Source organism: Symphalangus syndactylus, chromosome 9 (assembly GCF_028878055.3).
Source record: "Symphalangus syndactylus isolate Jambi chromosome 9, NHGRI_mSymSyn1-v2.1_pri, whole genome shotgun sequence".
Taxonomy (NCBI): Eukaryota; Metazoa; Chordata; class Mammalia; order Primates; family Hylobatidae; genus Symphalangus; species Symphalangus syndactylus.
Genome location: NC_072431.2, coordinates 126,455,848 through 126,470,395, shown reverse-complemented (window position 1 = coordinate 126,470,395; position 14,548 = coordinate 126,455,848). Strand labels below are relative to the sequence as shown.

Here is a 14,548-nt window from a genome sequence, read left to right as displayed (position 1 = left end):
TGTCATTTCTCAGCTGCCCTCTCAGGGACAGGATTTTCATTGAGTTTGTGAGATCTCCATGACACTGGGGCAGAACAATAGGTGGCTTGTCAGTTGTGACTGAGTGGCTCCTCAGGGGAAAGTGTTAAAGGATGGAGACAATATTTCCAATACAACGAAAACTGTGGAACAAGGAGGTAGGAGAGAAGACCACAGTATTACAACTATGCTGCCCCACCATATCTCCCCATGCAACTTCAGGTTTATACTATTCTCCCACGTTCATTTTCTAGGACTTTCCCAACTCTTAAAATAACTCTACTTCCACAGTTTCTCTATTTCTGTTCCAAACGGCTTCTCCCATCCTGGAATCTTTTCTACAAAAATTATGAAGAGTGTTGTATATTGTATAAACTCCTTAGGTATCACTGAGGTATAAGTGCTATACATAATTAGATATTTCTATCCTTCCCCAGCCATCAGCGCCTCCTAAATTCAGTCAGTGGCTTTCATGATTTCCCTTTGCTGAATGTAGACAGGAACAAAGTTTACAAACTTTACTCAGGAAAGGGCAGGCTCAAATTTCTCATCGGAAGTCCTCTGGGAAGAACACAGCATTTTGGAATAATATTTAATGTGGCTGTTTTTCTCTCCTGTACTGAGCTTGTGGTGACTAGTGGTTTGATTCCTGCTGGTTTACTTCCAACTCTGCACAGAGAAGTACCACAGATACATGTACTGCGAAGGGCTTGTGAACAATCACATTCTCTCTCGGCCCATTCTTTGCAATACTTTTTGTGGAGTATTTAGCAACTCAGAACTCTTAAATTCAGCAGACAGAAGAAATCAACACTTTTTTTTTTAATTATCAATCTTAATTATTTGAAGATGTAAGAATATTTTGTTAGCTTTTACTCTTTCCAAACACGTAACTTGTTAAGACCACATTTTACAGATTCAGTAGAGAGTCAAAGAAAATACTATAACTTTTCCAAGGTTCCCTAACTCAGGCCTTTTATTAAGCAATCATGTTTCTTCAGCCATTATTATGTGGGGTACTGAAAAGTCTATATAATGAAATGTCAATAATTATCTGAATAGTTTCATGCAAAAGTAATCTCATTCAGCTACTTGAGGATTTGGGGGCAGAGAAAGAGAAGGAGGAGGAAGGAATTAAGAAGGACAAAGGCTTAAAAGCCTTAATCAGAGGGATGTCTACCCTGACTACAGTCCCTAAGTAACTAACTTTCCATATCATTTCGCTGATGTAAAAAGGCAACTTTATTCCTCAGGAACATACCTACCACCAAATACTCCAAAAGGCAAAACTTTCCAAATATATATTCATCACTGGAATGTCTAAAATGTAGATTTGGTTGCAATACACAATTTAAGGCAACAATCTGTTATTTGGGTTTCTTTTTAAAAATGCTATTCAATAACAACTAATAATAAAATTGCATTTAAGAATTGATTGCTATTTCATGTTATAATAATGACTTTCCCAGAAAATAAAATAGGCTGCATAAGTAAATTTTTTAGGTAATGAAATTGACATCAGTTTTACTGTTTGAAATGAAACCATTTGTTTATAATAGCTTCCATATATCCCTGTTTTCTTAAACAAAACCTATGTCCTTTACAAATATGCATTTCCTTTAATCCTACCAAGAGCTCCATACTTTATACCCTCATTTTCAGATAAGAAAACTGAGGTTCAGAAAGATAGTGTTTTCTCCTTCATGAAGCTTTTAAGTAATACAGCTGTCTTACCTATGCTGTAAAGTACACAGCTTTATGATATCTTCGTTTCCATTGCTGAAAATTATGTGTAGTTTTTACACAATTGAGGATCCCAAAACACATCCCACAGTACTTCAAAGAGGTAGAAATGAATTTGAAAATTGCAAACTACAAAATTCAGCTTATTCAAGGTAACGACACTTAAAAGTATCAATTTATCTGAGAAAAGACATGGAGAAGAATGTATTTGATGTATGGCAAGACACAAATAACGGGAGGAAAGGAAGAAGAAATAATTGAGGAAACTCAAAGGGAGAAGGGATGGAAAGATGGAATGGCATTGAGATGATTTGGAAAACTCTCAGAAAATTCCTTAGCATTCACCAGGCTAACAGAATATAGAGCAAAGTGGTGTTGACTGAGGTTACAGACACACAGGAAGAACTGTCATTTCTCCCACCAAAGTGAAATATGATCTCAAAGGAAGAACTTCAGCTCCCTTTTCCTTCATGCACAAAGTAGCAAAACACAAAGTCATTAAGTCTGAGTCACTTCCCTTGTGACTCAGTTGTCAAAATCCTGTAAGATAAGGTATTCAGAGGTGTTTAGAAATGGGAAGAAGTATGGAAGCATTAGACATGTATTATTAGCAACAGTATTAACATCAGAATGCATAATTAATCACGTTTCCTAATTTTAAAAAATGAACAGCAAAAATTATATATATATATATACACAGAGAGAGAGATCTAGATATACAGATGGTACTTATAATACATCCCAAAAAACCACACCAATTCATCAAATATTAAGTGAGCACTTACATATTCCTAGCCGTGTGTATAGAAAGATTTAGCATGAAGGTACTTGCATAGGATCCTTCAATTTTCATTCAAATAAATTTTTATATCTAATTTTGTATTTATAATTTTCTATTATTTTTAAGAGAACCACCCCAAATTCCATATACTTCAGGACCCCAAGTCTTTATCCACCTCTGTCACTGAAGCATATGACAAAAGAAGAATGAGGATAAGTATCTAACTTCTGAGCTCCCAATTTGGTGGAAAATGGTAATTACAGGGCAATATGATAGGTAAAGTTCTGAGTACAGAGGAATCCAATACTGCCAACATGAGACAGAAAGAATTTGTAAGAGATATGACACATGAATCATATTGAAGTATGAGCCGATTAGGAGAGTGTGGAGGAGAGCAGTAAAGGGAAAGGCATTTCTTACTAAGGGAAGGACATCTGCTAAGGCAACAAAACCATACAGAACCCAGATAATTTGATGACAGTGAGGCTGCAGTACTTGGGTCCAGAATGACAGGAGCTAGGAAGGTAATGTTTCCATGGCCTCATTGGAGCTTTGCCCCGCAGGCATGCTGGACCATGCAGGGACACTGGGGAGGGAGTTTGGAGGGTACAGGGATTACTAAAATTTATTTTCTGATAAAACAATTGATAATAGTGTAAATATTTCACCAAAGAGGGAAAAGAACTAATGATAATACAACCAGATGTTGTTAAAAAAAAAACCTCATTGAAAAAGATGAGAGCCTAGATGAAGGCAATGGCAAGATAAAAAAGAAAAGATACAGACTCATTCATTAGAGGCAATCAAAAGGACTCAGTGACCACTTGGTGACTATTATGGCCAGGAGGGGTGAATGAGAGAGAGAAACAGAGGTCGACTCTCCCAATGATTTTAATCTGGGAAACTAGAACTCTCAGGACATCATTTAGCTGAAAGAACAGCAGGAAGATAAATATATGGTTTTAGAGGAAAGAGAAATATGGTTATATTCCTTTTGGACATACTGAGTTTGAAATGCCTCTAGAAAACAGGAAATAATTGAATTTTAATTTCATGAAGGTAGGAAGTTTTGTGTTGCTGTTGTTTCCTTTTTCTCTCAGGGCTATATCCCCAGCACCAGAAATAATGGCTGTGAGATAAATTAAAAATCCTAGTGGAATCGATAACATTCCTGCAAGCTCCAAGATGAAATAGTGTACATATAGAGACGAGCATATTATCTAAAAAAATAAAATTTGCCATGATCCTTTCTTATTCAGCTCCATACTAAACCAAAACAAATGTACCTTTGGTGCTTCTGTTAATAGAACATGCATACACACAAGAAAAAAAATTTGTTCACAATAAAAGAAGTATTTTTCATAATCTGTACCAAAGAATTCCTAGAGAAAACCCTGTAGTCCTCTGCCGGCAAAGAGATGTTACTGCCTAAATCTGCTGATAAGCTTGTCGGTCATTGGTAGTCTACACTGTTGAGAATATACTGAGAAAATTCAGCAAGAAATGACAATTTACATCTTGCTGGCAAGATTCCAGGTAGTTCAGATAAGGGAAAATTGCATAAAGAAATCCAAATTATTATGAACCTACCTGAACACGTACCTTAGCCATATAAGATAAATAAGCATGCAGCAATTCGATCTCCTAATTACTAATTCACAGATAATGTAACAAGCTACACTATTTAGTTACCATATGTAATTCTATAGAATTCATTGGGGTTATGTTGACAAGTGGTATTTTCTCTGTGAAAGCATTTTAAAAGGGCTTATTCTTTCAATGAACCTGACTATTTGCTTCTTAATTAACTCACTTACTATTTAACTGCCTCCATTAACCGCTTTTTACTCTGGCACTCAAAGGACTAAATGTTAATATTAAGAGCATAAACCAACTTTTACTCTCGTAATAATCCAGAGAGGACATCTGCTTTAAATGTTGTTTTATTTATTTTGTCACTTCAATTAAGTGATCAAAAGGTACAGACAATATATAAACATTACAAATGACCCAAAAAAGGCTGAGTGGTTCCAGCCAACATAACAGGTTTTCATAACAGAATGAAGACATCTTGTTTCTTGATTTCATCTGACCTTATAGCTTAGCTGCATGAGCTAAAGCTGTGTTGACCAATACAGTAGCCAGGAGCCACACTGAAACACACTACTGGGCACTTACACCTTGGCTAGTTCTAAAGGCAATATGATGTAAGAGTAAAAGACACAGCATATTTTGGAGAGCTTTTTTTTTTTAAGAAAGTAAAATATCTCAGTAATGTTTACACTGATTATATATTGAAAGAATAATTTGAAGAAAATGGGTTAAATAAAATACATTATTAAAATTAATTTCACCTACTTCTGCTTTTTTCTTTACTGTGGCTACAGACAACTTAAAATTACATATGTGGCTCACATGATATTTCCATTGGCCAGAGCTGATCTAGAATGATGCAGATCTTCCCCTCTCCAACTCTTGGTGTGTTTGATGATCTGAATTGTAACATATACAGAATGGCAATTATTTGAATAATTTCAGCACCAAATTACTCCTTTGTTATCCAATTCACTATATGACTGTCATATAAATTTGTCACAAGAGTGACAGATAAATCTATCAAACATGATAAGAATTACAGAAAATATGCAAGTGGGTGAGGAATATTTAGCAAACAGTCAAAATAAAGCATTGGGTTCAATACTGAAACTACTGTGCTGTGCTTAAACTCTTCATACGGTAGGATACAAAAGTTTATGGAAAGCCTCAACAATCTCCTGACATTTTACTTAATCATCTCGTATCTTTCAAAATTAATTTTTTTTTTTTTTTTTGAAACGGAGTCTCGCTCTGTCACCCAGGCTGGAGTGCAGTGGCGCGATCTCGGCTCACTGCAAGCTCCGCCTCCCGGGCTCACGCCATTCTCCTGCCTCAGCCTCTCCGAGTAGCTGGGACTACAGGCGCCCGCCACCACGCCCGGCTAATTTTTGTACTTTTAGTAGAGACGGGGTTTCACCGTGTTAGCCAGGCTGGTCTCGATCTCCTGACCTCGTGATTCGTCCGCTTCGGCCTCCCAAAGTGCTGGGATTACAAGCGTGAGCCACCGCACCCGGCCCAAAATTAAATATTTTTAAATCTTTTTTACAATTACCAGTAGTATTTTTTAAACTATTGACTTACATATTTTGAAGCTCCAACATTTAAATAAGGGCATTTAAATTTTCTATGTTATGTTTATCAAAATGGGGCATGAATTTAAGACTAAGAAACACTGTCAAATACAAAAGTCGGACGCACACAGTTGAATCCAAAGGGGATCAGAATATGCCACTCCAAAAATGCTACTTTGGCATCAAGATTATTTTGAACTGAAGGCAAATAGGAAATGGAAGACAGGAGCACTCTCTCCCCTGGCCCTTTCTGCGTAAAAGTAGAACACAAAATTCCCTTTGTAAATGCGACAGAAATGTCTGTTTGTAAAGATGATCATCTCTCCCTTACCAGTGAGAACAACTTTTATCATGAAAATGATGCAAAAACCCCAAATTTATCCTCTTCTTTGGGTCTCTTCTTTTCTGTGTAGCCCCCATGCATATGAAATTAAAAACATCAATTAATGTTAATCTGTGTTGTTACTTTTAATTCACAGGCCTTACTTATAGAACCTCAAAGAGTAAAGATTTTCCTCCCTCACAAAAGCAAGAATGAATATGCACCATAAGACAATGGACAAAGTGCAGGAGAGCTCTAAATGACTTAAAAACTCTTTAATGGTATATGCATGCAATGACTACTACTCAGCAATGAGCAGTACTAAACTATGAATACAGGCAACATGGATGCATCCCAAAATAATTACACAGTGAAAAAAGTCAGACAAAAGAGAATATAATGTATGATTCCATTTATGTAAAGCACTAGAGAATGCAAACTAATCTATAGCGACATAAAGCAAATGAGTACTTTACTTGGAGATGGGAGGGGTGGGTAGAGGAAAGGATTACCAAGGTGCATGAGGAAACTTTCAGGGGTGATGGATATGTTCACTATCTTGATGGTGGGGGATAGCTTCAAAACAGCCAAAATTCAACAAATTGCACACTCTCAATATGTGTAGTTTATTGTCAATTATAACTTATACCACAATAAAACAGTTAAACAGTTATAACTTACACCACAATAAAACAGATAAACACTCCCTCCCACCTTCTTGAGAAAAGGATAGGGGCTGAATAGCTTGACTTTAGCATCCAACAGATGTTCACTGAACATCTTAATGAAGCTAGCCAGGGAGCAATAACCCAGGCCCCAGGGCTATTTCTTCTCGTTTTCCTACCTCAGCCACAAAACAGAGCTAAAAATACTTTGTGACTTAGTCTAACCCGATATATATTCAATAGATTATATCAGAATGAAGAGCCATTCCAATGCTATAGTTTTGTAAAACAGCATAGGATAACTGTATTTCCTAGCCCGGAAAACTGTGAATGTGATGGGAAAGGGTTGGAAGGGTCAGACAACACTCCACTGAGTCATATCGATGAGTCCCCTATAATCCCAAATTCGAAAATGAGGCCGGGCGTGGAGGCTCACGCCTGTAATCCCAACACTTTTGGAGGCTGAGGCGGGGAGATCACCTGACCTGAGGTCAGGAGTTCAAGACCAGCCAGGCTAACATGGTGAAACTCTGTTTCTACTAAAAAAAAAAAAAAAAAAGAAGAAGAAGAAAAAAGAAAAACAAAAGAAAATGAATGCTGTCCAGAAGTGGATTCAGGCCTGACTTATTAAAATGCAATACCCTGGGAGACTTGGGAGTGAGAAGCAGAGGAGGAAATACATAAGCTTTAAGAAATTTACCTAGTAATGCCTTAGACAAAGCAAGACCTATTAAGAGGGCTGCTACGGTCTGAATGTTTATGTTCCCCCTAAATTCATATGTTGACATCCTAACCCCCAAAGTAATGGTATTAGGGGGTGGGGCCTTTGGGAGGCAATTAGATCACAAGCGCAGAGTTCTAATGAATGGGATTAGTGCCCTTATAAAATAGGTATCAGACAGCAGCCTTGCCCCTTCCACACCACATGAAGACACAGCAAGATGGCATCATCTATGAGGCCCTCATCATTCACAGAATCTGCCAGTGCCTTGATCTGGTACTTCCCAGCCTCCAGAACTACGAGAAATAAATTTTTGTTTATAAGGGACCCAGTGTTTGATATTTTGTTATAGCACCCGAAATGAACTAAAACAGGGGCCTAGCAAGGTATAAGAGAAACTGGATATATCTTAAATATATCAGAGAGGAGTTTTTAAATTGTAGAATAATCATTAATCTTTATGACTCTATCATCACGGTTTTGTTAGGTTAGTGATATCTTATGAACACAGAAGGATAGCTTCTCATGACCATTTTCTATGACAGTTCCCTGAAGCAAGGTATCCTATGGGGCCACCTGAGTACATAATATAAAGTTATTGTGAAATTAACAATATAGTGAATTGGATAACAAAGGAGTAATTTGGTGCTGAAATTACTCAAATAATTGCCATTTTGTATATGTTACAATTCAGATTATCAAACACACCAAGAGTTGGAGAGGGGATGATCTGCATCATTCTAGATCAGCTCTGGCCAATGGAAATATCATGAGAGCCACATATGTAATTTTAAGTTGTCTGTAGCCACAGTAAAGAAAAAAGCAGAAGTAGGTGAAATTAATTTTAGTAATATATTTTATTTAACCCACTTTCTTGAAATTATTATTTCAACATATAATCAGTATAAACATTATTGACTATTAACACTTAATTTTAAGCAGAAATCAAAATTTTTAAAGATACATTCTCCACTGGTGTCCTACATGCCATGTGGTAGTGAACTGTATCATACCTCTCCAAAAGACCTGAGACATCAGTTCAAACAAATGCTATTAGTATCAACTCAAATTATATAACATTTAATAATCTCAGATCAGATTATGCTCACTGAGAAAGACAGCAACTGGTGAAATCTATTGATCAACAGCTCTATCTATTCATTTGTTATATCAAAATAACTTAAGTATCTTCATTTTCAAAATATGTGTCATGGGGATTTTCTTGTGGGAGTGGTATCTGGGTGATCTAATTACAGGCAAGTTTTCCGTCTTCTTTTCACTTGTATCTTCCATACCTTTTTAAATGTGCTATTTACTAAAATAAATAATTACCTTATGTATTTTATTATCAAAATAATTTTAAAACATAAGCAACAACATTAAGTTTTTTCTTAATTTTTTTTTGGTAGTTGATGTTACTGTTTCTTTTTTCTTCTTTTTGAATAAATGCTTCATTTTTCACTTTCCCGTCATGCACTTATTTATAGCACCTTGGATGTGGAGGCAGAGTGGTTTACAAGAAAATAACAATGAATGTTGCTTTTGCAGACACAAATAAAACTAAAAGGTGGATAAAGATAAGAATTCCCTAAACAAAACAAATTTAACCACCACAGGCAGACAGGCCAGAAGAAAAAAAGTAAGAGTTTGTCTCCTTTTTTTTTTTTTTTTTTTTTTAACTTAGCTGGCCAGATCTGGAAGAATGGCTCTAATGGTTTCATTAACTCAACAAATACAATTGCAACACCTAAAAAAACAAAAAAAACAAAAAAAAAAAAAGTTTTTATTTTATGTAACATAAATTCCCTTTTATTAATCATATTTTCCCAAAAGGGGGAAACATTTCTGAAGGAAAAAAGATTATGCCATATATTACCCCACAAAACATGTATAAGACAGACAGTTTTTAGATCAATAGAATTTAAAGAATAAATTCTGTTGTTTTAATCAGACTCAAAAACCACTGAGATATTTACAACACGTTTCAGCTTTGCCAAATTTAGCGCTTTACTATTTTTAAGAACCATTAAAAGAAATATTTTAAGAAAACAAATGCTTTTATAAAACACTTAAAAAGAAAATTAATGCTGTGTCCACAAAAAGGAAGGCCACAGAAGCACAATTTCCCAATGAACATCCAAAGATGTTCATTTGGCCTCAGGCCAAAGATAAAATACCTTTGTCTTCAAATAGCAGTTTCCCTTTCTTGCCAAACATCAAATTACCCCAGTAATGCCCAGACTATGCACTAGCCTCAAATATGAGCTCATTGCCTCAGGGTCTCACTAGTTTACAGACCAGGTCTCTCTGAGAACCTTATTATGGGATACATTGTGTCTCCTAAAAATTCACAGGAAATCCTAATCCCTGTACCTCAGAATATAACTGTATTTGGAGATAAAGGTTAAATGAGGTCACTAGGGGTGGGCTCTTAACACAATATGACTGGTTCCCTTATAAAAAGAAATTAGGCTATAGACATACACAGAGGGAGGGCATGTGAAGAAACATGGAGAACTCAGCCATCCACAAGCCAAAGAGAGAGGCTCCGTAGAAACCAATCCCACCAACACTTTGATTTTAGACTTCCAGCCTCCAGAACTGTGAGGAAATAAATTCCTGTGGTTTCAGCCACCCACTCTGTGGTACTTTGTCAAGGCAGCCCTATCAAACTAATACAGATTTTGGTACCAGGAAATGGGGTGCTGCTGTAACAAACACCAAAAATGTGGCTTTGGAACTGGGTAATATAGGTAATGGCTACAAACAATTTAGGGTGCATGTTAGAAAAAGCCCAGATTGCACTGAAGAAGTTAACTCTCAGAAGGAAATGTGAAACGGGTTATTGGAAAGTGGAAACTTCAAGAGATAAAATTCAGCCTATACTTCATTGCTCTCCATTAACTGCTCTTCCCTATCCAAACTTTTCCCCTGGGCACAAATCCTCTATTCCACTCCAGAAATATACAAATTGAATATGCTCTCCAGTACCCACTGTCCACTCACATCCCAGCCTCTTCCATACACCATGTCCATTTTCAAGGCAAAACCACTGACTTAAGCTCTACTTCATATCAAAAAAACTTTCATTTCCACCCTCTCATCTCAAGACCAAAGCCCTTTCTGCGTCTTATTTACTAACCTCAATAAGAGCAACTAATCCCTATACTTAACTACTTTCCTAAAATCCCTGTGACATTTTTTATGTGTAAAACCTTTCTGTTATTTCTCCCATTAGATTTCTCCAACTAAGACCCTACGCTTCTGGAGCAGAATCATATTTATTCTGTACTCTCCCCAATGCCTAACCCAATACAACATTCTTCCTAATCCATCTATTACTACCTACTACATGAATACCTCGGATCTTCTCTGGAAACATATCACAGGAAGGCAATGGATTCCTCACCACTGGTTTCCTTTATCGAGAAGTAGTTATTTACCTCCTTAGTCTTATTCTCCCACATGGAATCCCACTAAAATTATTTAATCACAATACATCAATTTTACCATGCTAAATATCATTTCCAAACTGTACTTATATAAATGCTCTCCTATGCATGACACTAATTTACAAGAAAAAATGAAACCTTTATTGTTATAAATATGGGGTTGACAATGTATGTAACAATATCAAATGAAATCCTACTTTAGGCCAAATATCTATTTTCAAAACTACATATAACTGTTTCGGAAATACATCATCACTCATACGCACCATCAAGCAGTCCTAAATTCACCAGGAAGTTGTCTGCTTCTTCTCTTTAAAGTGTAGGATCTTTCTCTGGCAGCTGTGCTATTTGCTCTACCATATTTGGGGACATTCCGGTCCAACTTTGCCTCAAAATATTTCATGAAATTCAGAGTACTTTGTACGTTTCCAAATACACAAAATGTAGCCAACCTGCAACTCAACCTGTGAGAGACAAGACTATGTCAGATCTGGGATGTAATCTGGAGAAAATAATCTGCCTCTAACTGAGGATATTTACCTTCCAGGCAATTCATTGTTCCTCTCCAGCTTTTAAATCCCTTAATCTCAATTCTAGACAATGGATTTACTTCATCATTTGTCAAGCAAAATCTCTCCACCCTAGCAGTTAAAAACTAAAAGTGGCCAATTAGGCCTAAATCCATGTAAAGTTACATATCAAGGATTTCCAAGAATCTCTCTGAATAGCTTCAACTTGTAGAAATATACTAAACTCTGAGAACAGCCTCTATTCCTCACAGTTAGGTACATTTAAATGCATCTGAAAAGGAAAGCTGTCTTTAAGGGCCAACCAGAGCAATGTCTAGGTGGTAGGACTTTGAAGCACACTAAAAACTGACTAAAGATCCCTCCCTTCCCAAGCCACAACCATCAGGCCTAGTCAATAAAAACGAGTGTGGTAAACGGACAAAGAAAACTAGAGCTAGAGAAGGTAAGTGAAAAGAATAAACACAGAAAGGATCAAAGGAAAAAAAAAAGGAACATATGTAAGAAATAAGGTACACCATAATCTATTAGTAATATGTTGAGAATAATCTTCATTAGTTTGTTTTGGCAAATGAGATGGGGAAGAAGAATGGAGAGTCAAGGGGTACCCCAAACTAGTTTTGCCTACGTTGCACACAAGGGTACAGGTGCATCCATCCAAAGCTTGGTATTGTATTAGAAGATCAAGTCAAGGAACTTCAAGTTTGCTAGGCTTTTATTTTTATTTTTTATTTATTTATTTATTTATTGAGTCAGAGTCTCGCTCTGTCACCCAGGCTGGAGTGCAGTGGCGCGATCTTGGCTCAATGCAACCGCTGCCTCCCGGGTTCAAGCGATTCTCCTGCCCCAGCCTCCCTAGTCTCTGAGACTACAGGTGCGCGCCATCACGCTCCATTAAAGTTTGTATTTTTAGTAGAGACAGGGTTTCACCATGCTGGCCAGGCTGGTCTTGAATTCCTGACCTCAAGTGATCCACCCACCTCGGTCTCCCAAAGTGCTGGGATTACAAGCGTGAGCCACTGCGCCTGGCCAAGTTTTGCTAGGTTTTTTAAACACCATTGTTTGCCAAAATTCCATCAGGTGCTAAGGCATACATTATACAAATTTAGATGGTTCCAACATTACAAGATGTTCATTGTAATCACTCACACCCAAATTCAACATGTAAAACTCCCAAGCCCGAAACCGTCACCTCCTCCTCATTAGTTTTCAGATATTTATTCTATAAAGGGTAACCTAAACCAGGAATTTCTAGGGAAACTCGAAGGGGATGTTTACATCAAACTATCTACAAGGCAGGATGAGGCAGTCTAGTCACTTATCAGATTCCGTCTCTATGACATCAAAGAACATGGAGAAGCTTTCCTTCTACGCTGGTGAAGTCATGGGCCTCTTATCTGATGATACCTAGGAAACACTAGCCTCCAACAGCAGCCCCCACTGCAAAAAGGCAATCAGTGTCCATTGCCGGGGTCTTCCCAAGCGGAGCACCTCAAAAGCCGCACCGCGGAGTAGAGGTCTCCGGGGACCCCCACTCGCCCCCAGTGACTGCGCAGCGGCCTCCACCTCCCGCCGGTGACTGGCCACTTCTCCTCCCCCGCAGTCTCCCCTTGATTTCCATGTGACTGCAGGGAAATACAGCCCAGCCTTTGTGCCTCTGCAAAGAATGCAAGCAAAAATGTACACCATCACCACCCAACAAACGCGCAACTCCGCAAGACACAAAGCGTCTCCCAAACATCGCTTCCCTAAGAACATCCGGCATCCTGGGGCTGCCAAATCGCAGACAAAGGCGCCTATCAGCGCGCGGAGTGAGGGGATTAAGGGAGAGACAAGATCAACATGCTCCCACCAACGGGAGCGGCGGTTAAAAGGGCACCGGTTCCAGCGGTGAGGGACGGGGCACCGGTACCAATTAGCGGCTCGCCTCGGGGTCCCCGCGGCTAAAGCGAGAAAGCAAGACCAGAAGCATTGCTGCCCACTCTCTACCGCAACCCGCACAGCCCGGGACCGCGTAACGGTGGATGGGGCGTCCGGGCGCGGCCCCGGCAGCGGAGAGCAACAGGCTCCCGCGCCCCGGAGGCCTGGTCTGCGCTCCGGGTCCCCAGGCTAACACCCCACCCCCATCCCCCGACACCAAGACTGTGCCCCTCTGGTCAAGGAAAAGGAAAAACTTTTAAACCTCTTAGAGTCAGCGAGAGCAAAAGAAAGGGGTGGGGGTGGCTGAAAGATCTAGGATTATCCATCGCGGGGCTAGGGGGAGTGGAGACTTGTGAGTAGCGAAGGAAACTTCTAGACCCCATCCTTTTTAAAAGCCAGAGCAGCGGCTTCCGCGAAGCGCTGGGCCGCGCGGGGTGGGGCAAGCGCACGGCCCCACCGCCCGCCGCCACCCCCACCCCAACCCCCAAGCCCGCGCGCCGAGCCCCGGGCGCCCGCGCACCTTCGCCGCCAGCGCGCGCGCACGGCGCGGGGGCGCGCCTCGGCCTGCGGGCCGGGGCTCAAGCGCCGCTTACCCGGCTCGCGGCGGCCGCCCAGGGCCGGGACGCGAGGGGGCGGAGGACTAGGGAGCAGGGGTCGCCGGGGCCTCTGGATGCCTCGCCTCGCCCACGCTCTCTGTCTTCTCTTCTGAAGTAACGGCCCGGCGAGGAGCTTCGGGATCAAAACGCACAGACACTGACGCGTGACTGAGAAACTTAATCCCGCGGCGGCCCGACGCCAGCCTCGCGCTCCGCCGCGCCCCCTCCCCCAGCGCGCGCCGCACTTGCGCCGACCGGGGCTGCCGCGGAGGCGGCGGCGGGGCCCAGCCTGCTGGGGCTGCCGTGACGCCTGCGACCAGCGGGGCGGCGGGCGCGCCTTGGCCAATCAGGGGACGCGGCCAAGCAGGCCGGTGCGGGGTTTTAAACTCGCTCCTGGGCCACTGGGCCTGGCGTGTGGGTAGTGGACTTGTGAGGTGGTCAGATAAAATATAGGCTGCCCTGTTAAATGGGAATTTCAAATTTAAAAAAAGGAGTAATTTTTGTACAAGTATATCCCATGCAATATTTGGGACGTACTTATACTAAAAAGTTCTTCGTTGTTTATCGGAAATTCAAATTTAATGTCAGTCTTGTATTTTTATTTGCCGATTTTGTCAACCTGCGGAAACTGATAGC

General features: G+C 40.0%; 1 protein-coding gene across 12 annotated transcripts in view; it reads right to left on the bottom strand.

Annotated features, from left to right (window-relative positions):
- Positions 1-14,182, bottom strand: part of MPDZ (multiple PDZ domain crumbs cell polarity complex component) — a 183,235-nt gene extending 169,053 nt beyond the window's left edge. For 10 of the 12 annotated variants that reach the window (XM_055294247.2, XM_055294252.2, XM_055294253.2 and 7 more), the window contains exon 1: positions 13,910-14,182. The gene's annotated coding sequence lies outside the window, so the exon portion shown is untranslated. Of the gene's footprint in view, positions 1-11,135; positions 11,653-13,578; positions 13,771-13,909 lie in introns of those variants that run through there. The other 2 variants (XM_063609864.1, XM_055294250.2) reach the window with 2 other exon arrangements.
- Between the last annotated feature and the right edge of the window lie 366 nt (positions 14,183-14,548).